Below are 24,397 nucleotides of genomic sequence, written 5' to 3' on the forward strand. Positions count from 1 at the left end.
TAAAAATGTACGCTCTTAGTAAGACCTTTAACAGAAGCATCCAGGTTTGGTTATTGATTATCAACCCAATTTCCTTGTACAGTTTTCGAAGCCCCATTTTAATTCATCTCCGTCTGACCAACTCCTTATCACAACGCAGTCACGTAAAATACATTTGTCAAATGTAAACAAATGAGGCCGAACGATTTTCCTCGCGATTAACTCGAAACCCTACAAGCGTTTTATTCTTAGCGGTGATAAAACATCACCCAACAAGTTTCCTGTCTAACATATGTATGTCAACATAGCACGATTTCAAAACATAATTCCATGCCGCTCCGACCATTAGCCTACAAGTTACAACTGTTTTAGTGACCCTACTTCTGTAAATTGCAGGGCAATGAACAAAGCTGCATTTCGTGAGTTGATTAAATGTTGCGTTGATTAAACAGCGGCTGTCCTTTGTCAAAAAAATACATTTGTGGATGATTTGATGATTTTAAACAAGTTCCTTGGATATCTGGAGTATTGAATTGTTATAGAAAACATGAGAAAAGTGCAGAAAATAGTTTTGGAAGACCGCAAACTGCAGTTGCATGAGATAGCTGGTATTTTAAAAAGGGTTATTCTGCATCAACATTTATACAAAAGAGAGCTCCACTCGAAATATGTGCATCCTTTACTCTCTTTTGCCAACAACATGTTGACGACTTGCCTAAACAACGTCAAACAGTGCAATAAGCGTCAATGAATGAAATGTGGATCGCTACATCGCTACATTTTAAAGTCAAATCGGCAATCAGCCCGGTGGACAGCAACGATTGTAAACTACATTTTTAAATGTCATGATATTTTGATATATTTGGTTGCTAGGTGAAGGTAGTATTGCAAAACCATGCAAATCGGTCAACAATGTTGCTATATATATATATATGCGTCAGATCGGAGATTTATTGAGTGGTGTAATATTAGAGTCAAACCTATAATTTTAACTTTGCTTAATTCAGCTTAATTTCGGTTGCAACTGAATATGGCGTTGATTATGCGGTCCGAAGCATAATGCATACGTAAGAGTTTTCCTTCGTCTGAATTCTCAAAGTTATTTATAGTGTTCTAGGTCTAATGACTTTCAATATTATCCATGGGCGCACCAATGAAATTCTAAACAAATAAATTACTTAAAACAATGGTTTTGATAAAAAATGTTTACTGTCCTCTCTTTTTCATGTATAACTAGTTACTGTAGATCAGTTATAAGCAATCGAGAAGTTAAGCTCGGTTTCAACTTAAAGCAAAAAAAACCTAGAGCTTCAAGGCATATCATCCTTCGCCTATACAGCCCGCCATGACCTGAAAATATGATCAAATTTAAGCAAATTGAATAAATATGCGGAAAAAAGCAAAAACTAAAGGAAAATGAAAATGAAAAAATCATGAACACGCGCTCACATAGTTTTACCTTCGCAGCCAACGAACATAAAACTATGTGTACATAAACTGGACACGTACTCTAGATTGCCAGAAGCATGCGAAAGTTTTCCAACCATTTCTTTGAAATCATTGAACATTACAATGCAGGAACGTTTTAATTTTATTGATGGATTCTAATAACGAAATTATTACAAGAAGCATGGAATGTGTTATAAAGCTCGTAATTATACCTGCACTGTCGAGTGAACATCAATGGCTGAAATTTATTTATAATTTCGTTCATTATGTCACATCGTATCTAGTCCGGCGGTTTTGTGATATCGAAGAGTAGTAACTGCTTGCTTCCAATCCGATAAGCATGCGATACTTCTGATGCAAAATGAAAGCCTCTCATGTTATTTTCCGCATTAGGCGTGACAGCACAAAGGATTTTCTATCCGCTATTTTTTATAATAGATTTACTAGATGCCATAAGATTGCGCTGTCATCATGCCTTTTATACGACGCGATCCAATTATCACAAAAAAAAGGGTTTCAAGTTAAATAAACATTGAACAAGAAAATGCAGATAAAAAGAAAAAATTTTCTTAACAATGATCTCGTAATTGTGGACAACCGCCACTTTAATTGCAACTTCACTATTGCCAGCGAGCAATACACTTTACTATATCAGTGTCGCTTTGCGTCGTTGCACTTCTCCACCGCATCTGCTTCATATGTTGGGCTGCTGTTGTACCGATAATCATAACGTCAACTGAATTTACATATATATAGATATATATAGATACGCTACCGAAGGATCTTGTTATGTTGGATTTGTCTTTTCGTGTTGTAATGTCTGGGAAAACCTACACTTAAAGTGTACGTATACCCAATACGTACATTACGTATATTCTTGATCAATATAAGCTTTCGAGTCGATTCGATTCTGTTCATGCATTCATCTGGCCGTTGGAATACATACGATTAAGGTTGATTGTCGCGGAAATTCAAAATTCTGGGCCACAAAACCGGCTTTAAAAAAAGTGCAAAACTCTAATCTCCAATTGCCAATAAATATGGATTGAAGAGTTTGCGTAACATTTTTATAATTATCGGAATTTAGAGAAAAAAAGAGAAAAAAATTATCTGACTCTTCAATGTCTTATAGACAAGAAGCTTTGAGTTATAACACATGTATAGGAAGTATTGAGCTAAGGGCTGCTGCGAATATTTCCTGGGCAATGTAGAAATGGCCGGCCCACAGGTACGTTCTCATTTAAGTAAGCGTTTCGCGATACCAGCCAATGAAGAAGAGCTTCGCATGACTTGTGTAACTTAAATTATCATGACCGGCGAACAAAAGTCTTTACTGCTTTATCATCGTGCAAACAATCATTAATTTTTGCTTAATCTTGCAGTAAACATCCGCTATACTATACTATGATGTGGCATTTTTAGAGAAAATATTTGATTTTTGCCAGCAGTTAATCAGCTGATTAGCGCCCTTTCACGTGATTTTAAATCCCTAACTAACTTTATTTAGTAGAAGATAATTTTACTAAGACGACGTTCGTATCAAACGATAAACTTAAGTAATTTGTATCACATTTTAGTTAAACCGTTCTGCTCTCCGCGTATGCTTCACGTCCGTCATTTGTGGCCCTTATTAGAATTTGATAAGAACATTCTTTTACTATTGTGTTATATAAATGGTATAAATTTTGGTTGTAAAAAAGTATGGGCGAATAAAAAATTTATCAGTTGAGTTGAGCTGACTGAATATTACGCACAGCTGGCACAGTAACTATTTCAAGTATTTCATAAAAAAATAAGTGCTCCATATATTCAGACTTGAAAATATTGATTGCAATATCCATGATATTATAATCATATCCTCGGTAATACAGTTTCATGGCAACAAGTCAGAAATTTCTTTTCAAAGATAATTATTTTAAAAAAAAATTACAATTTTAGCAATTTTTTCTATAACTTTATATGTCAGCAATATATTTATTCATCTGTTGATATAAGGTATCTTTTCGACATGCTAACATACATATACACTTTAATATATTATAGTATTATAAACATCAGCCAGTTTTACAAAATGCTAATATATTGAATTTTATAAAATAGTAGAGAGAAGGGAGAACACAATTCCTCATACCGTTATGAGGCCGTAGGAAAATGTTTCTGATTGCTGTAGAGGTTGTTTTGTAGCAAATTGATTGTTACCATTCTTTTATGCGAAACGAGAAAAAAAGGCTACAACTCACATAGAATTCAATATGACACATGTAGACATGTGTGATAAACGCCTTAAGACTTGAATAATATCGCACGCGTTCTTTTCCAAACATTCACAAGCTTCCATTATCGTTCCATGACTAAATCATACAGAAAATATTGTTTCTTAAACATTGTCCACCTCTTTTCATCTGCATCTCGATTTAGTATACAAATTTATATATATATATATATATATATATATATATGGAACGATAATAGAAGCTTGTGAATGTTTGGAAAAGAACGCGTATATATATATATATATGTATCATTTTTTTGTTCATTTACCTTCTCTCCTAATCCGCATGTAACATTTTTTACATTCGATCATCCGGGATAGCAAGTGTATCGAATAATTTTCCGTGTTAGTCCCCAATCTAAAATTTGTTTTTTGATATGACTAATCAGTCTGGGTACAACCCTATTCGCATAACACGGTGAACTGCAAGAACCATGTGAGGGAAGAGAAAGGAAAAAAAGACATAGGGTGTGTGCCCCATCGGCAAGTGCTATGCATTTACCAATTGCCGGTTGTAAACTCTATCAGACTGAGATTTGACGGCGCGCGAACATTCACTTTGTAGTCGAGTTTCTTACCTACGCCACTGCTCATTTGCCATAAGAGTAAAGAGATCCTTTTATCAATTTAGTGTCCTGGTAACTGATTGTTACTACATAGATATTCTGCAAGCGCAATGTATATAACTTGAGGGAAAAAGCTATCGTAAATTCTTCAAAAAATTCTTGCTAATGGTAAGAGATCCTTTGAAAATTGGCTCATAATAGTCAATTGACAAAGAAATATACTTGGATGAATTTGGACCAGGTAGGTCCATTTTTTGCATACCACCGCATATAGGGATTCTTATGAAACGCAAACACTTTTATGCCAAAAAATCGTAGCTGCTAGTTTTTTTGCGGTGGCAGCTTGCTCATAGTAGTAATGAAAAAAAAATATTAGGTGGACATAATTTCAACCACATGGGTCTATTTTTTCCCCTACTCCATACAAGGCATCTCATGATGTCTTAAAACTTCATAGGAGGGTTTCAGCTAAAAGAATTAACGATGGCGAATTTGGATCACGTAAGTCTATTTGTTTTGAACCGCACTTATATAGGCGCTATCACGAAACGCAAGCTCCCATATGAAGAGAAAATCGAACCTTCCAATATGCGGGCTTTCCTGAAAATTATGCCTTCGCATGAAAATAATGCGTAACTTTTGCTGTTTAATCACCAAAACGTGCGAATGATTGTACCAGGTAAAGTGGTGTAGGGTATTTAGTGGTCGGCATCGCCCGACTATAATGTTGTTACTTGTTTTTTTTTTTTTTAGATGTGAATTTGCACCAAACAGCGTGGCTGGCACGTGGCTGGTAGAATCCCTTAAATTAAAGCTTCGATGGCTCCTTTGTTACCGTTTCGTAGTATTTTTAAAAGTAATTTTTTTTTTTAATGCTCAAATATCTACATCATAAGCACCTAGATTATTATTATTGTACTACCTTCCCTTCCATCTCAAAAAAATTGCTAAAAAAACGTTTTTTTTTTTTAATCAAATGTTCCGGCGGCAAATTCCAAGTATGAGTAACTTTAAGTACTCTAAAGCAATGACTTCACTTGACAAATTGAATTTTAACATATATAAAAAATTCGAATGGCCATTAAGGGTTTTCGATATCACGCCTGAATATCTAAGGGAGTTCATGAGAAATATGCCCCCCTTATAAGGTCTCCTTATAAGATATTCTTAACAAAATATTTTTCTTCTGCAAGGGACAAGAAAATGTAGCATACATTTCGGGGTGAATTTTTTTGTTTTTTGAACGTTGATGTGAACAGAACTATATTTTATCAAGTCTCCGATGCGTTATGAAAGGGATGACCGTAATACTAAAAACTGGAACGATGGGTAGAAAGATATGTATATGCGTGAACGTACAATATATGAATAAAAATTTCTTTTAGTTTTTTTTCTGAGTGAAAAAAAGCGATAATCTTTTAAAAAAATTGTGTACACTATAGGAGCTTCACAATCGGAGTTTTTTTTTGTGGAAAAGTACAAATTTTTTATTTCACTTTTCGCAAAATCCGGATTAAAATTCAATACAAATATGAACGCAGATATGTATGCCTTTTAATGTAATAAGCACCCAAAACGAGGAAAACATTTTATATAAGTTAGGTCGGATCTCTCCATATTATTCTCTTTTATTTGACTTTATTTGACTTGTCAAAGCAAGCGCTAAAAAACAAAACAGTTTAATCAAAAATATATTTACAAATGATGACACCACACACTCAAAGGAAATGCTCGAGCGATTTAACATGAGGCAAAGAGGAAGGCAAGCGAGCAAACGTTGAAATGTAAATAGTTTACGGGCTTTACGATATTATTTTTTACGCGTCATAAACATTGGCAAAATTATATATGTATATTAATTTTTTTTTCTATAACCACCCAATCAGCCGATATGCCCTGTACGCGCAAGCACGTTGATGCTGAAGAGAGGAAGTAGTGTTTGTGAAGGTTTGACTCGAAAATGCCGACATCAGGTATGGTGAGAAAGACCACAGCTCAGAAGTGGGTCCAAATGCGGACAGTACGATTAAAAAATAACGAGTCGCGGCAGTATGCTGTGCGGTATGCAGATAACTCTCGGACGAGTGAGTCGGAGCGCTGAAAAAGCCATGTACTCCTATTAAGCGGCGTAATTTTTGAACAAATCTCTTTCATCTCTGATTGTACCTATACATAGGCACTAGACAGCCCACCTTACGTCTATGCTCAAAGAATTTGAGAGATTTGGACACACTTTTGTCAACCATGAGCATTTTAGCTATTTGTTGTATACGGATGAGGGCTTGGATGCTCCCGCCTGTACATGCAAGTTATAGCCTAATTTTGGCTGCATATAGAGAGCGCAAATGGTGCAGATATCGGCTGAAGTGTAGTAAATCTAAACCCTTGTCTACATTTTTCGACACTTTGAGTATATGTTGTGTCCAACGCAAATCATTTTGTATTCTTTGTATTCGATTTCCCTACATTGACATCCTGTGCGGGGCGCTAAAGCTTAGCCTATTACCCGAACACTTTCAGATATTTTTATAAGGTACCGATTTAACATGTCATTCATCGTGCAACGTTTGTTCTACACCTCGTTTTTGCATGGTCTTTGACTGGAGGAAAACGAGTGAAACGGGTGCTGTTGCCTGCACACGAATAGACAAGGTCTCGTGTCACGCACAGGAGCTCGTTAGCGAATACCAGGAAGAGAAAAGAAGAAGGAAGTGTGTCTTCGTTCGCTCGGTAATATTTATTTGCCAGACATTGTATGCATATGAATCTTTATTATCCAATATTTTTTTAAGATAATCTCTTCAATCAAAATTTAATTCAATTAATGTGAAAATAAAATGCAATGATAAACTAAATTATATTTGCCTGTACATCATCGTATACACAAAGAATCTTAATTAATTTGTCTTCATTACGTAGTGCTATCTTGACAGTTGTCGACCGATAATAAAAATTTAAATACAATTGATTTTTGTAGAATTTGAATTGTTGAAGAAATTGAAAGGGCATGGATCGACTGACGATATGACCTCTTAAGAACCAATGTGCAGAAAGCCTACGCGAAAAATGTAGACTTCTATTTAACGCACTGTCAAAGTGAACACATATACAGAAGTTTCGGTCAAAAGATAGCAGAGAGTAAAGGGTTGTAAGGTTTTCCGTCACTCCTGATCGTCTTCGATGAACTTTGCTTTAGAGAACTTTCCCGGCTGGAAGACATGTTATTGCTTTCTATTGAAAAATCAAATATCGAAAACATCAGATTTTTAAGAGTGAATCTTCGCTCACTATAGCTGGCCGTAGCATATTTTGGAATATTTCAATAAATTCAGACTAGAAGTGTAGCGTAAAATCGCAATAATCTAACCATACACTCCTTTATTCGAACGTAGACACTGCGAAGTCCAAATTTCTACTGACTTCTTTTATTTTTCTTTTGGTTTGCTTCTTCGTAGGCTTATAACAAGCATTCGATGCTGTAGCTAACCGCAAATTTTGGTCAACATTTTCTTTTCAAATTTTCGCATTATAGCAAATGCATTAGAATTTCACTCTTAGTCGAACTGTCAAAACGAATTGAAACACAAGTTATAACAAGGCCGCAAAAAATTAAAGAAAATTTATTATTTTTATTAAGAGAACGAATAATAAAAGAATTTGTCATTTAAATTTACTTACACTTTACGTATTTGATTTGTTTTCCATTTTCTAAACGACTTTATATCACATATCGTATATAAATTAATTCTTTTTGGATTTTTTTTTTCCACATTACTTGTCAAGAACCTGGAAAGAAGTAAAACTTTTTTCAAATTCTGCTGAAAGTTTTATGACCGATTGTTACCCAAAGCAGATGGATGGATTGAGAAGGAGGAGCAAGCACAAATCGACCGATAATTAGAAATAAAATACACCTTCAATGCGAGATTTCATGTGTAGCTTTTATAAATAGAGTGAGTGCAAGAAAATTAATTTGTAAAATGTTAAAAAAGTGAGTCTCATATCATTTCGAAAAGAGTTTTTCCAAGAATTGTTTCTAGTGGATTGCAGGAAAAAAGAAGAAGATTTTCTTTCATAATTTATTTGAAAAAGTTTTATAAAACTTCCCGTTGTATGTGATTACTTTATCACGATAAATATGTTCCATCTCGTGGCAGATTTATTATTGGTATATCAAGTTTCATGGCTTGAAATACGGCCAAGGATGTAACAATATATACGAACTCATTAGTGTTAATCTTCATTTATAAAAGTCAATAATCAGTAATATATTGGATTTCTTGTGCTGTTTAGCTTACATTTCTTTTCATTTTATTGAATTAAATCCAGCAATAAATTTCCATATACATACAATATAGTAATAGATATGCATTCTCTCTCTCTCTCTCTCTCTCTCTCTCTCTCTCTCTCTCCCCTCCTCCTCCTTTTTCTTTTTTTTTCTTTCTTTAGGTTTTCTCTAATGCCTTGCTTCGTCTTTTCATTGTTCATAATTTACGTAAGAGAATTGAATTTGGAGAAAATAGAAGAGAAATTAATTCGAACCGAATAGATATCCGATGCTTATAGACTATGTACGTAAAATTATCGAAATCCTTTTGATTTGAAAGTTGCTCAATACGATGATCTGTTGTCCGGTTAGCTAATAATACAAACAGTAAATGTACTGAGTTTCCATGAATATCCGGTCATTTCGTCTTATTGTTTGTTAGTAGTCTTCAAGTCACAAAAATCAAGATGCAAAGCGTAAAGTGAGCGGATGTGTAAAGTTAGGGTAACGTTAGGAAAACTTCATAATTTAGAAGATTCATATCAACTCTTAAACAAGATGTTCACGTGAAATTTGACTGATATAGTTCTCGGTATTAGTTTCAGCGAGTGCAGGTTCTTGTGCATAAAATTAAATGATGATGATGGCGTTCTACAATTCGACTAAAGGCGACTAATTGAGTTTGATGTTCGCTTTTACGTAAACATTCTATAAAAAGCGTTTGAGGAGTAAACTTGTTGCCGTTATGTATGCAATATGCCTTCAATGGCATGTGTGTGGTGAAGGCAAACAATGAAAGCTAATCTTATATCTGCAAAGTTAGTATGAATCACATATACATATACATATATATATACATATACATATATATACATAGTAACGTGTACATGTTTAGTGAATTAACAGAAATATTGCATTAATAAGTTATATAACTTAATTATCGGATATTTACCGTTATTAATTCACTTCATTTCATCTAGGGCCACAATAACTTATTTAAAACCCGCCCATGATAAACATTATTCAGCGTATGGTATACCGATAATTAATTGTTGAATGTAAAGAAAATTCTAACACACAGAAGGTCATGCTCATGGTCACTACAACGAATCATATGTCTTAATATGTATTCATAAACGTGCTTACATACATATATATGTAGATATAATGAATTATAGGATAGAATGAATATTTATGCCTTGTTTTAATGTTGACACTGACAATCCATTTCTAGCTCTAATAAACGTAAAGGGTAACCTGTTTGAGATACTTATCTATGACTTAACTATCAAACATAGTTGAGTATATCAGATGGAGATATTTGAAAATGTTGCAAGCAAAAATGCTTGCTTGTAATCCAACAATTGTTTATTTATTTAGTTTTGGTTTATATGCTTTTAGAGAGTGACGAGCAAATTTTCATTCTTTCAAAAATTTTTATTAAATACATTTAAGAAGCAAATAAATCTGCTCTGCTATTTTAGTCCGATAATAAAACTTCAAAATTATTTATAATAAGCTTTCCATCAAATATTTATAAGTGAAGTAAAATACATTTACAAAAAACTTTATGTTTATTTTAATTTCGAATTTACACGTTACTACACGAAATAGTCAAAAGTTAAAATTCAAGAAATAGCTGCGAAAAATAAGGACTTTTTTTTAATGCGAATCTGCTCTCATGCAGTTAAAAGTGCCCGCGTAAATATCAAATGAAAAGGCCAAAGGAACTGAACCAAATAGAAAAGTGCTCCTGTTTTCAGAGTCTGTATATGAGGCGGTCCCGCGTTGCAAGGAATATCTGAAATTTGCACATCATTATTGACTAATGAAAGGTATACATAAGTTCACAATATGATGATAGGTTAAGTATTGCTTGAAAAGGAGGCGATTTGTAGGCATTCATGTGTCAAATTTCATTACAATATTTTAAAATCTTGGGTCATTAGTTTAATTAAAACAAACGCACAAACAAGAGGTGGCAATACGTTGTATGGACGTCTACTGAAGTGCTGAAATCGATATTCAAAAAAGCTCAATTTTTTTTTTTTGTATTCAATCAACGATATATATATATATATATTCAATACAAACACAAGTTTTCCCTTTTGTTCTGTTTTTGTATTGAAAATTTACACTTTTCACGTTTTAAGCTTAATTTGACGGAAGTGAAAACGATTGCAGATCCACTTTGCTACGCTAAATAAATCTTTAAGGTCGTTATTGTATTATAATATACAGGTCGACAGACAGACAGACAGACAGACAGATCTTGTTTCACAATACATACACAGAGGTGGACAGAAAATTAAGTGTATATTGGTTTATGTTGGTCGAGGATATCCTTTTGAATATATTTCCATAAAGCGCATACAGAAAACCTGAGGCTTTCGTTCTTTGCAAATAATCCCAATAGGATTGACTGAGTTGGCCATACGGTGACCATACGGAGTTATGCTTCCGGAACCACAATTTCACCGAATTAGTGAATGTTTCGAATCATTATCCTGCTGAAATTCTCGTAGCAGTGACTTAATTTCTTTGGCATAGGTCGATATTACGGTTTCCAACAAGTTTTTATAAACAAATCTATCCTTAACGTTTTCTAAAATGTATCAGATCGACACTCTTCCAAGCAAGGTAGTTCCATACAAAGGTAGTTCGTAACACTGCTTGACTGTCCTTTTAGTAAATTTAATCTGGAATTTTCTTCCTTTTGACCGAAGTACAGTTCATCTCGCATCATTCTCAAACAAATTTATTTTCGGTTCATCGCTCTATAGTACATTTCTCCATTTCTTTCCCCGTCTTGTGGTCTGCACTAGTTTTTATGGGGTAAACCAAAGCGTTTCCTTCTCGCCAAATCAGACGTTCTAAGCGAAAACAGCTATTCTCCTTTGTAGATTGGCCCCTCGTAATCGCGGACAAACAGTCTGGGTTGATACGACAGTGCCAATTATATAGGAACTTGTTCCCAACGACTTGAAGCGATCTCGCTTTGTTAAAATGTTACTGCGATTATCGCAAGGAGAAGAATTTTGTTTTAGTTGGTCTGCGTCTCTGTGTTCTGGTTCTTTTTGAGGACTTGAAGCGTTCATCTGCTCGACCCGCCCTAATATTGTTATAAAAATTAATTCCGATTCCAATTCACGGAATACATTTTTCCTTTACAATCCACTTTTATTGCAAATTATTACAAAACATTTTACTTCTGAGAACGTTCAATACGATGCACCTCGAACTTTTTATTGCAAGAGCTAGCTTAGGTGAGATACTGAATGGGCCTTCTGCAAGCTAACTTTTACAGTCTATATGGCATAGAACGGAAAAACATACCTTGCACTTATTTTTTTGTTCAGATCTTTATATATATATATGTATATGTCCGTAGATGCATTCATTATGTTCTTTGCTACAAATAAGTTAAGATTTGAAAAAATTTCAGTAAAATTTTCGAAAATAAATTTAAAGCAAGATTTATGCATTTGTGGAGATTGTATAACGATTTGATTCATATTTTTAGAAAATTGGTGAATGTGTGCGTTCTTGTAGAGTTTTGCTTTCTTCGCATATGTGTACGTAATGTGAGGATAAAACATAATGGCAATGGGACATGTGTTTACTTTTTCGATAATTTCCGTCAGCGCCATTTTCGTGGCATCCACTTATTTCCGGTATGTATTTGTGTATTTACCTTTTACGCAAGCGACTGTAGTTTGTTTATCGAACAACGAATTATTCGTCCTTGTACGGTAACAACAATAGTTACGAAAGTACTAGTAGCAAAAGCTGTTAAGCTGCTTGCATGGTCCGATGGACCGGCAGTGTAGGAAATGTTACATGGTACATACAACAAATGTATTGTTTGATAACATCGCCCTGAACATAAGCCTTAAATTACTACATTGCATGGCTTGTAGTTACTGTTCCCTGGCATCTATAACATATCTATCTATCTATCTATCTATCTATCTATCTATCTGTCTATACATTTACTCTTCTTTATTTTTCTATCTCCTTTGGCGAATAACACTGGAGGGGGAGAAACAACGCTATTAAAACTAAAATTTTATCTCGAATATTAATGTAAACACTATATGAAAAACGTACAACTTGTACAACAATAATAATAATAAACATATAATTAGTAAACGAACAAAATCGTTTAATGATTTTTTTTTTTTTTTTTTTGTTCTATATATTTATTGCAAGAATTGCCATACATGTTATCCAACTTAGTTGATCACTCGAGCAGGCATCTTATTTTCAAGCAACAAGTCACATCAACTTTTTATGCTCATAACATGCAACATGCAACAATTTCGTTTTTTTACATCTCGGGTGCATTACGTATCTGCATAATCTTCGAACATATATTTCATTTTATTTGAAATATTTTTCAGATAGAGGACATATTCTCCGCTTTTTTCATTTCTCTCTCTCTCTCTCTCTCTCTGTCTGTCTTCTTTACTTAAATGACTTAATGTCACTCAAATGGATATAAATGGCTTTTGAGAATGATGAGTTTTAGTAACACGCACCCGAACTACGTTAGCGTTTTTTCTAAGTTTAAATGATTGCTATTTCTTTTTTTTTTTTTACCATTTCCTTTGGGTGTGGTAGAGGAAGCGGTTTGGTTTAAATAAAAAAAAAAAAAAAAGAAAAGAAAGCCATAACACACGAAACTCGAACGCCAAGAGCGAAATTCAAAATTTATCTTTCAATTATTCATTTCAGTCTAAACTAAAGTTCCACATGCATATAGATCTGTGCACGTATATGTGTATGAGTATTTTTTTTGTTAAAAACGAAAACTTTATACCAAAGTTACGTTCTCATATTTACATGACTGCTTAACACTCAAGCACTTGATGGCTGTTTACATTATATGGCAAAACATTTCGCATCAGCAACCGAGAAGAGGGTGTACTAAACTTGTTATTGCGTTTGCAGCTCGCAGAGAAATTCACATTATTTCGATCAGATCAACGCGTATTTACCCGTGGATCTGCTCGTCTCTTTATCTATTTAACTGTTTGCTTGTCTCAGCGCCTATCGATCCATTCATTCGTCCATCTCTCCATCTACATGTTCATCTATTTCTCCGTATATCTGTCCGTTCATCTATCACTTCGTCCGGCCGTCCGCTATAAACATACATGTTCTTAGCTTCCGAACACATATCTAGTTTGAAAATGAACGAAACTCATTCAGAATATCGAAGGCAGTAGTCTATACCAGATATCGATGTATGTCTTAAAGCAAATGTTTAGTGCGTTCGTTTAACAAATTCAGATCAATCGAAAAATTGTCCTCATTAGCCAAATGACTCGTCCACAGTCAGCGAAATATTTTGCAAGCTTTGATGGGTGTCGTGGATTCGTCCTTAAGTGAATAAAACTTCTTTATTTGTTATGCTTAGTTTCATATTTGAGTTTTCGGATATATATATATATATATATATATGCATACATATATATACTGCGATGTGACACTCGTTTTCTTAATAAAAATGTTGTAAATAAATAATAAAGCCATCCTCACCCTAAGGCGAATTTTAAATACTCGCCGCTTGAAACGAACTTACACCAAAAAAAAAAAAAAACAATACTCAGGTTTTATTAATTATAGACGTGTAAATAAGGCCATCGGTAAAATGTTCGCAAGATATACTTCAATGGCTTTAATTCGTATTTCTATTGAACGAGATCGGACAGAAAGTTTCAAAATTAATCTAGAAAATATTTAAAAATTCTTTATAGATAGAGTAGAACAAGATATATATAATAATATATATATACGCAATAAAATTCAATGAACGATGATCTAAGGATCTGAAGGATAATCTAAGTGATAAATTTTTCCAAGAGTTACGAATGCATTGACGAATGTGGCGTAACATCTGGCTTCGATGATGAGTATAAAAAATTTAAGTTCGCAATCTATCATCAGCACCCTTGAGAAGAAATTATGATAAGCTGCTTAACTAACATCAGTCGTTTTGAACTCTCTCAGATCATTGATTATAGAAAAGAGGTCTATCAAATTTATCAATCGATTTATGTTAACAAACCGTAAACTCAAAATCTCGAAATTCCTGATCAATATGAAATTACGAACAAATTTATTAATTATCAGAATATTCAACTGTCTGTCTGTCTGCCTGTTTGTTGCTTAAATATTCAAAGTCACAAAAACTTTACGGAACACGATTAGACTTTCGAACCGACTCTGTGCCCCAACTATGAGCGAAAATATTTTTAGCAAGTATTTTTTATTAAATTTCCACGATTTACAAAACGCTCGTTATTTGTTTTCCAATAACGTCGTCGTATATCCTCTCGGCTTGCTCTCTCTGTTATGTAATTATTTTTATTTGCACATGCAAGCACATGGGAACATAATTTGTTATGTTTTGTAATATTTATTTTTTATTTCAAAATTTTATGTAATTATGTCATAAATTTTTAACAAATTGAACTTTTCTCATTAAAACCAAAACTCAACTTGTAGGCCTTTTTAAAATAGAATCAAGTAAAAAAACAAAAATAAATTCATTTTACTTCTGTAGCTGCCTGAACGTGTGCATATAGTAGCCAAACAATTCCCTGCTAAAATAATATGAAAGTGTGTAAGCTATGAAAAAAGGACTTTAAAGGGGTTGAAGTGAGTGGGGACCGCCACTTTATAGATGAGCTATTTTCGTTTTTTTTTTTTTTTTTTTTTTTTTCTCGGTTAAAAGCATTCTTGTAAGTATAAAAGGTTCATTATTTTGTAAAAGTTTTGATTGCTTTCTGATTAGGATCGGGAGAGGTGGGGACGGCTTATATTACGTTGCCGGCAAAGTTGAATGCAAACATTTATATATGTGTGTGTGCAGAACTTAAGCCATTACCAAACAAAGCACAGGTAAACTATTGAAATAAGTAAATAAATAAAGTAAGAAAAACTTGAGAAGAGTTTTTTTTTTTTTTTTTGTATGAAGACCAAGGAATTTTTTGTCCAACTAAAATTTTTGAAACGATGATAGTTTCAAAAAGTAACGAAAACAAGATTTTATTTCATTCATAGCATTGCATTTAAAACTTGAAAGAACGTATCTTTTGTTTGTGTATGTTCAGCCGATCAAGCGACGGCTCCCACATGTGCAGGCACAATGGTGATCCGGAAGGCTTATAGATGGAGGGGAATGGATAGGCGAATAGTGTTTGATGGGAGAGACTACTGCCGATATATTGTTCGAAAGGCGGGCAATGTGATGCAAGAGCGGCGAGTAGCGGCAATGTATCGTAGGACGTGCAGGCAATTTCAGTACGTGTGGATGGAAAGGCTGAGAAAGCCTTGTCGCTCTGGTAAAGGACGTAATTGGTGAACATGTTTCCTTTAGCATAAGCACTACACGGCCTATATTACACTGATACTTAAGGTTATCGAGAATTTTTGACGCGGCTTTGTTACCCATGAGCGCCTAAGCCTTTGGCAAGCAAGATTATTCGAATTTTGGTCTTCAATGGAGAATATTTTTTTCCATCGCTTTTAAAAAGCGAAGCCGTTGAAAACACTCTATCTATTCTGAATGGGTGCGAAGAAAGGCATTAAAATTTACTCTATTAGTTAATTTTATGAGAGACGCGATGGGTTTCGTGGTGGAAGACAACAAGTGACACAAGGCGCCATTATATATGAAAGAAGAACATAAAGAACGTCTGCGAAGTTTAAGAACAACTAAAAAAGTTTTTTCCTTTACTACTTAATGCGGCTCTAAATACAAGTAAATGCATTTTGTTTCAAAAAATGTTTTGCTATCTTTCCTAAATAAGCCCGCACAAGTCTGATAAATTGCAATTTGGATCTAAGCACTTCATATTTTCATATGTTGTTTTACATGAGCTGCAACGGACACCAACTTAGAATAAGATTAAATATATTCACCAAGGTTGCATTAATGTTTTTTTCTGAACGAGTAAGCGATTTCTGTGTTTTGCTTAGCGATTTTTATTTCCTTTCTATTTGAAAATACGTTTGAAAAATATAAATAAATTTTTTTTTCGTTTTTTTTTTTTTTTTTTTTTTTGAATTAATTCGTTTAATGTCAAATATAATATGACACGTAGAAAATGGTGGCTGGAAAAAATTGCGGCTTATAAAGATCTGACTCGCGCCATACAATTCTGTGAAACTCTTTGCTTTATTTGTCTACGTGTGCTTGAGCGAGGAGGTGTATGGCTCGATTTGTGAATAACATATAGTAAGGCAACATTTAAATAACCATTTGAAAGTGAACAAAAATGCAAATAAACAAAAGACTATATTTTATGTATATTAAAGCACGCGCACACACCTAAATTCACAGGTTTTTTTTTTCTTTTTCTTTCTCTCATTTTTGCTTTTTTCTGCTTCGCCATAAAGTTGTGCAAGCGGAACAAAGCTTATTCAAATACTGCTATTCAAACGTTATGTGAATCTTTCATAAGCAAATAAAATGGTTGAAAATACGCAGAAGAAAGGACAACTTTAACATTGGTTTCCATAATGTTTGAGTTATTTGGATTTAAAACATGTGTATGACTTTTTTTTTTTTTTTTGTCTTTTCCCTTGAGAATAGAACTAATTTATTCGTGTTCGGTGCATGATGAACTAACGAGGAGAAGTTAATTTTTCGCTCACTTTTCCTTTATCTATAGATATACTAAGTGAAAATAATGACCTGCAAGAACATGAACTCCAAATAGAAAGAATGCACTTCGATTGCTGTGTTGTACTCTTATGCTTACAACACAGATCCAAATCAACTAAACTTTCTTCGTTGAACTTTGAATGAAATGAACATCAAAGAAGGGGAAAGCCAAAACGCAACAATATTCCTTCATCCATGATAGTAATTGACTCTTTGGCCACAAAATTCGTCGATTTGTTTGAAAAAACTCAAATTCGAAAATAAAGTCGTTTTAACGCTGCTTTGCCGTAAAATTATTGTACTCATCATCGTTCGCCCAGCAGACCGAAATTAGATAGAAAACCAAAGACCGCCACTCTCTGTTACTATTTACGCGAATGGCTAACGTCAATAATGTAGTCCTTTTATATCCGAAGAGATCGGTGTTACATCAGCTTGACACGTTTGCCGGCGTGAATGCATTCACTTCATCCGGACCATTCAGATTCATTGCGATCAAAAATGATGTAAATTTTTTGGTATTCAAAGTTTGAAGCCAACTATTTTTCATTTAATTTTATCAGAAACTTGGATGTTTTTTGATTATCACACCGGTCACAGTTATGACTGACTAAATAATAAAAAAAAGTGGCTTTAGCGTTTGCATTTCCTACATTTCTGTAGACTAGTGAGAGAACGAACTCTCTCATCCTCCATAGTAATTATTATAATTATGATGATAACTTTATATGCTTAGTCTTTATATATATATATATATATGAGTCTCTGTTATGAATTTATGGAATTAATTTTTTTAATGTTTCGTTTGTTTTCATATGACGAATAAAGATCTAATGTAACTATAAATAAATGCGTTTTCTGGATACATGTATTCGCTTAACGAATACCATAGCACTCATGTTAGCCCAGTTGAAATAGCGTCGTGTCGACAGCCATAAGCCGATCCCAAACCTGCAAGTACGTGAAATCTTTGGTGTCGCTTTTATACAATGCGCTTTAGACTTCATTCTCGTTTACTTATTTAGCACATTGCTCTGCTATTTGCTTGCAAGAGTTGCACCCAGACGTTTTGTTTCTCAAGATACTAATTAAATTCAGGGAAATTAGCGTAAGCTCAGTTTCCGCGATGGATTCCAACCTATTTATTTTCGTCTATTTCGCGTTATTGGCTTTTTCATTGCCGTGAATAATGCCGCAAAGTTATGTTTTTCGTCCATCACAGTATATGCATTTAATCAAATCATTCAAAAGTATGTGTGTTCTAACATGCACTTAACTAGTAATGCTTAATGCCATATTATTATGTGGAAACCTTGAAAGACATTTACATTGACAGGTCTATGGACATCTAGTCTAAGCTGCGAATTGTTTGCGAAAATATTTATATGACATGTGGATTATAAATTGAACACACGCTTCTTCGTCTACTTCAAGTTTGTATAGGTTAATTATGTCAACATTTCCGTTGCGGACGAATCAGATAACTAAGTTCCAAGTTCCCGTCTCAACTTTCCTCAAAGTTTACTTTCACGCCTCACAGATACTAGATGGGGCGACAGATAGTCAGACAAACAGACGAGCATATGGACAAAACAAAAGGGAAAAGGATTCTTTTGAGAATTGAGAACAAGTATTATAAAGGGAGCGACACAATTAACTCAAGTTCGCTTCAACATTTGTAGTAAGGAAGAAGAAAAAATTGTTGTCGTCTTGGATGAGTTTACGGCCCGTGATCGCGACTAACAACTAAATGGTCGCCGGTTCAAATCTCAAGGGCGGCGTAGGTCGATATAGGCGGGCGTATGATCTAAGCTATTCGGTAGTCCTTAAATCCATACTTTTGTAAATTTATTTGCAACACATATAGACAATAAATAGATACTATATTAATGATTAAAAATAAGAAAAAGAAGAAGAGTAGTGTGTATGGTCTTCGAAGCGTCTTTCTGGGTACTGTAAACGATTTGATAAGAGCATCCATCAAGCTTTAACATTCTATAATATTGAGTAGACGTGGCCAGTTGTTCCATTTTTGTAGAGTTGCTGCATGGCTGTCTATAGAATGGAAATTCAAATTCAAATTTTTACAGTTGTGTCTCTTTATAAGCAACGAGCAAAATACCGTAATTGTGTTATTTTTGAAAACAGAATTAATCTTAGGTTATATCGTCTTGTGCTCGTATCGTTTGACCGATTTGGCTCAATTTCTGTACTAGTCTGCATGAACGAACTTGCAACCGTCGTATCAAATTTGAAGCAGATTGCTGCCTTTTCGCGAACAGGAGAATGTGTAAGGCAGACGTTACATGGACAGATAGACAGACGAGATCTTTGAGGTTCCCTTGTGGGTGTTGCAGACCTGAGACGAGTACAAAGAACACTTTAGTTAATTTGAAGGCAATGCACACGCACATTAGTTTCATTTGCCATTATATGTAATCATATCAAGGGCAAGATATCATCTTTACGTAGAATTATGAGAAAGTCTTCGATGCTTCAATTTCAGATTAACATCTACTTACGGTTGTAAAGTGTTGGTGAAAATTTCTTAATATTTTTGCCGTTTTCGACGTCCGAGTTGCTTTCAGTCACCCTATCTGTAAGCACCTCTTCTCAAATTTCTCTATAGCCATTGTAAGCAAACGCACCAACGCAATTTACGTATTTTTAAAAATTTAAAGCCGTTTACGCTTGTACTCTGTAATTTGTTGATCAATGATTGAGAAATGACCAATGATTGTTAAATGACTGAACCTGGACCGATGAAAATATCAATGAATTGATCTTCTGAAAGACTTTACAGATTTTCGAACATTTATTTTAAGGAACCTCTGATTCTTATATTAACATAATTTGCCAAATATCCCTTCACAAGGATGTTTCCAAGTTAATCGTTATTATTTGCATTTTCCACAATATTTACAAGTCGCTTGAAATTGAACTTAATTTGTTTTTGTTATTGCTCTGAGCGCATAGACATATACCATGGTTTGTTGAGGAACCTGTACACAAAAAAAACAAAAAAAAAAAAAAGAAAAACTGCTTTATATTCATGACTGACGCAGAATACGGACGTACAGCCACATGCACATGCAAGTTTATATAATATACATAATAATTATATTTATACTACATACATATATATGCGTACAAAAAAAGAGAAGAAAAAAAATTGCTCTAGGTACAAGCGAGATAGAGAGTGAGAGAGAGAGAGAGAGAGAGTAAAGAGAAAACCGAGTTTCAAAAGAGTCAATAATGGAAAATAAACATCATTCAGATAAAGTTTATGAAAGCACATATCTTGAAGCGTATATATAACTAAGTAAATTACTAAGCATGTATTATTGCCTCAATTTGTACGAATTGTTGTGTCTCTAAACAGAACCTATTGAATGTAAAATTTGTTGAAGACGAGTTAAACGCAGAAATATTATGCCTTTCATAAGATGGAGATTGCATTTCAAATTACTATAGACCAGTGTACGTGTATCGTTATAAGAGTGGTTGAGATGAGGAATATGAGGAGTATATTGTTGCCACTAACAGCTATGTTCAATTTAAACATTCTTCTTAGCCAAGAACATTGTGTGTCTAAAGGATGACTTAAGCAAGAATATTATCTTTTGTAGTCTCATGGTTTACGCTAAATCTAAACATCGGTTTTCCGAACTAATGTGTTGTCCCTTTCGCTTATTTCATTCCGTACAATACAATGTAGAAATACCTCTAGCAATATCGTTAAAGCCTCGAAAGGAAGTTATGACATGACATAAATGCCCTTATATTACTTTATTTAATGCGCTCAGTTGTGGTAAAGTACAACTTGTACATGCAAAGAACAAAAGGGGCGAAAGACGGGCATGCATCTATTTATTTGCTGTTAAGTAACAACTAATATTTGCGGATAAATTGTATAAAGTGCCCATAAACTTTAAACTCATTTTTCACGCTAACAATTTATATAAGTTTTTTAATGACATCTGGGCCAAGATATAGTTCGTTCATAGTGACATATTGCAAGAAAAAAATTCTTTTCATTATAAATAAATACAAAAACAAAACAATGTTCCTAATCAGTAGTCTTCCCAAACGTATAAATAATGATCCACACAACATTGTCGATTGGTCTGATGAAAACCATCTACAACAAATGCATTTCGCACCGCGCATTGAATGTTGCTTCCCTAGCCAAACTAATAATGGCGTACGCTGAGATTGAATTTGTCAGTGCTATTTTCAATTATGATTTCAAGCTGCATTTCATAGCTGTGAGGACGCATAACGTTTTAAAAAAAAACTATTGCTGTCATCTTGTTATATATCTAGTGAAGCTATGTTGAAACTCCCCCACTCATATGTTATTGTGCTAACGTATATGGAAGGATATCTGATGATACCTCAAAAAACAAATTACTGCTTGTCATAAATAAGTGCATCAGGTAAGTGTATATAACAAGAGGTATTATGATCGGATATCTCATTTCTCGCTGAGAATTCTGGACTTGGAGTTGGTTTCGCACTCAAATGTACGCAATCTTAGTTTTATTCATATCCGCAGGAAGCCACGTATCTCTGGGAAAAGTTGATGTTTGTTAAATACCAAAGAACCCTGACTGTGGCTTTATCAGCACACAGGCACAGATCCACATCTTCATGACTGAGTTTTATTAATGCTATAAAGTGAAGGAACTGCACACATGACACTACCTAGTGCTAATACAAAATCATTGGTGAATGTTTCTCGTTTCAAGATAGCTATGCTGTTTGGTCTTCTCCTATTACCTGTAATTGCTTTTGCATATATATTTGTCTTTTAAGTTTCAAGTTATGCGAAGACTTCTAATCAGTGACGTTGTTAAAATACTTTTCTAATTTGTGTCATATAATTATGTGATTGAACTGTAAAATTCTTATTAGAATTAATTAAAACTGACGTGCTAAGGATTATGTCCCTCTGTTAATAACCACGGTGTCCAACTTTCCATTGCCTACATTTGCGATTCAGAGATTTTTTGATGTTTTCTGGCAAATCGCTATTTTCGACGAAGATGAACCGAAGTGCCATAGCAGTTTTCAAATGAATGCAAAGTTCGGGCATTATTTTGTTCCCTTAATACACGCAATTCAGATTTTCCCATTGCGATCAAACGAGTAGCGTCATTAAGACCATTATTTCCCGTAAACAAACAATCGAGATGATTACATCACTTTGAGAGAAGGCATTCGAGAGTTTGCACTTTTTCAAAATAGTATCGATTTTTGGTTAAAGAAGAAGGGACACTTGTACTAATTTCGGCTGATGCGTTAATATCGATTTGCATTTGTTTTTGCTTTGCTCATTGCAATCAATGCTTCGATAAGTTTTACCATTTTCAATGCTTACACTGGTCAATTTTGTTAAATTGTCTTCACTCTCGCAGAAATTCAGGGTAAGCATTTTCATTTGGACTGTCGCCAGGTTGAGTATTTCTAAGAATTCTTTGTATATGCCAAGTCAAACTCGACGCGAAATTACTTATCGGTTCATCTATTTCAAGCGGACAATTGTAAAAATCTAATCTTTACCCGGACATCATTCATTACAATAATTAAGCATAAGGCTAAGGTGAACCCGAGATGAATTCAAGTTAAGTGAAAGTGAAATAATTTCCGGTGCAGACGCAAAGCTTGATTAAATCCGCACTCCTTGTTATGAACTGCAATCGTGTCATAGTTTCGATTTTTCCGATAGTAGGCAACATCTAGAATTTGAAAATGAATTGAAATTTTTCAGTTTATTGCTTATTAAGCAAAGCGTATATTTTATCGAGCCCGCTATTTCCGTTTGTTCACTGATCATTATTTATGGCCAACTTCCATCTGTTGTCTGATTAGTGTAGAAAGTCGACACTTGTCGTAAGTAGAGTTTAGAATGAATATTCTTCACAGAGCAAACAGGCAAAAAAAAAAAAAAAAAAAAAAAAAAAAAAAATTCCAAATTTACACAATCTACAACCCAATATATTATTCACAATTTGTGAACGATATTTGCGGACAAAACGTTCAATACAAATATATAATAAAAATGATATTGATTGGCTTTCTCATACATTCACAATTAAATAACGTTTTACTATTTATATATAAATTGACTTTAGGTGGACAGTAGCCTGAATTCGCCATAGCGATGACTGTAAAGTTTTTTTGCTGTTTGCCAAGAATAGTCCATTATTTTGAATTTTCGCAAAAATAGGAGTCTGCACAGTCATTGCTAATAAGTGTCAATTTATGTTAAGGGAATGGTGAAAAAATTTGGCAAATTTTCAAAAATACTTAAAGTACTATTATTACGATATTTAAACTCACATAATTTTTATAGATGTGTACACTTGTTGTACTTTTTGTTTAAATTGTGCTTACAAAGCACATAATCATCGTTTATGCAGTTCTGTGGTATCTGCTTGCATGGCTGCCTTACTGCAGCATGCTTTAGAGAAAGATGAACTCTTTTGTTCAAATAGCAAGCTGGTAGCTTGAAAAAATTCATATTTACACACGAAAATGCACAAAGATTTGTTTGCCTTTACTCTGAATAAAAATGATCCACCAACTATATATATAACACATTCAAGGCTCGTTCATTATTCAGTAGAAGTTTCAAGTATAAAAAAAAAAAAACGCTGAAAAATTGTTTTTTTTTTTTTTTTTTTTTTTTTTTAAAAGACTTTACGTTCATTTTATAAAAGCGATGACTTAATCGTTCACGGTGCAAATACAAGAAGAAACAATAGCGTGGGCCGAAAGAAAGAAACGATAAATTCTCAATCTTGGTCAAAATTACCGTAGATCGACAAGTTGATATTATGTTGGAACAGTTTCCAACCGAGAAAGTGCATAATAGATTTGGAGTTGGAAGTCGTGTTAACATTCAGATATTGGGCAGATAATTGATAAGAGAAAGAATAACTGAGCTACACTGCACTTAGCCAATGCAGTAGAGAGCAATGCTTAGATTAATTTGACTGCTTTCATGTAGATGTGGTCTTTACGTTGGGGTTAATTCCAGGAATTTTTACAAATTTTACTACAGAATTCAATCATTTAGTAAGCAATAGGGGAAAGCATAAGGCATCAATCGATGATTTCGAAGAACGTTTCAATTGCAAGTGCAGAAGCTCTACCTAATAGAATGGAAACATGTAGTCCTA

The 24,397-nt window shown here is 34.0% G+C and overlaps 1 protein-coding gene across 6 annotated transcripts in view; it reads left to right on the forward strand.

Annotated features, from left to right (window-relative positions):
• LOC119632710 (regulating synaptic membrane exocytosis protein 2) overlaps positions 1 to 24,397 on the forward strand; it is a 114,214-nt gene that overhangs the window by 16,197 nt on the left and 73,620 nt on the right. The window contains exon 1 of one of the 6 annotated variants that reach the window (XM_038025774.1): positions 8,141 to 8,219. The exons of the other annotated variants lie outside the window; for them this stretch is intronic. The gene's annotated coding sequence lies outside the window, so the exon portion shown is untranslated. Of the gene's footprint in view, positions 1 to 8,140; positions 8,220 to 24,397 lie in introns of those variants that run through there. 6 annotated transcript variants of the gene reach the window in all.

Source organism: Glossina fuscipes, unplaced genomic scaffold (genome assembly GCF_014805625.2).
Source record: "Glossina fuscipes isolate IAEA_lab_2018 unplaced genomic scaffold, Yale_Gfus_2 1, whole genome shotgun sequence".
NCBI classification, from domain to species: domain Eukaryota; kingdom Metazoa; phylum Arthropoda; class Insecta; order Diptera; family Glossinidae; genus Glossina; species Glossina fuscipes.